The sequence below is a fragment of the Pundamilia nyererei genome, unplaced genomic scaffold (genome assembly GCF_000239375.1).
Source record: "Pundamilia nyererei isolate P.nyererei 1_Seehausen unplaced genomic scaffold, PunNye1.0 scaffold00098, whole genome shotgun sequence".
In the NCBI taxonomy this organism is placed as follows: domain Eukaryota; kingdom Metazoa; phylum Chordata; class Actinopteri; order Cichliformes; family Cichlidae; genus Pundamilia; species Pundamilia nyererei.
This window is the reverse complement of record NW_005187499.1, coordinates 72,834-73,863: the sequence shown is the minus strand read 5'-3', so window position 1 is coordinate 73,863 and position 1,030 is coordinate 72,834.

Genomic DNA, 1,030 nt, shown 5'->3' with positions numbered 1-1,030 from the left:
ATGCAGAGCGAGGGACACAAAGCCACGACATGCTTATAATGCACTTTGAAAACCTCTGAGCACACATGCTAGCAATAAAAGACACAAAGAGTCATTAGAGGAAATCAATTAAATGAAGACAGATTCTGATGTTTCATACATGTCAAACGTATCAGACTGAACACGGCACACACACTTTATTTCACAGGTTCTAACATGAAAGTCATTCATATTCATGCACTGAATTTGTCAACAGTACTTTGGCAAAAGACAAATATTTTGAAGGAAATCCTACATAAAGCAAATTCACTATGTTCAGCTTTGCAGTATTTTTTTCTTGCAGTAAAATTCTTAATATGCAAATGATGTTCAGCTTTGAGCGTGTTGTTGCTGTCATACTTTCCTGTATCTGAATGTGTTTCAGACTGTGTGACAGCAGCTCAGATGTGCTGTCTGGTAGTTTACTCCAAAGGAGGAAAACCAGTCAGTAGTGACACAGTTTGAGATGATGGCTAACGGTAGTGTGAAGTGCTAAAATCAACAATAAAGTCCAAGTAATGACGAGATAATGACTCATGCTTCTCTTTGTTATCATCACACTGTCATTGTTTCATAACCTTCACTGAAAGTCACCTGACACAAACTGCTGTGGGATGCTGAGACTGTGGATTCCATGTGCTTGGTATGATTTTGGGAATTTAATGACCAAAACATCAGAAATAACTGAGGCGACTCTATAAGGGAATCCCCTCTGTTGACACTGTACTGAGTCAAAAGTATAAGGAACTGAGTTACATGGATTACCTGCATATATACTGAGCTACGTATATGAAACACTACATGTCTGAAACAGTACTGTACGTATATTACCAAAATAAGGAAAAGCATAATAGGGCCTCTTAAATTAAAATCCTGGCTGTATGTAGACCTTACTGTAGTTAAGTTAAATAGGTCCTCTATAGTATCCAAATCATTGTCTGGTTGGGACACTTATTGTACTGTCAGGTGCAGAGATGGGATTACTTTTAATCTGATTACTTTCTTCAAGTAA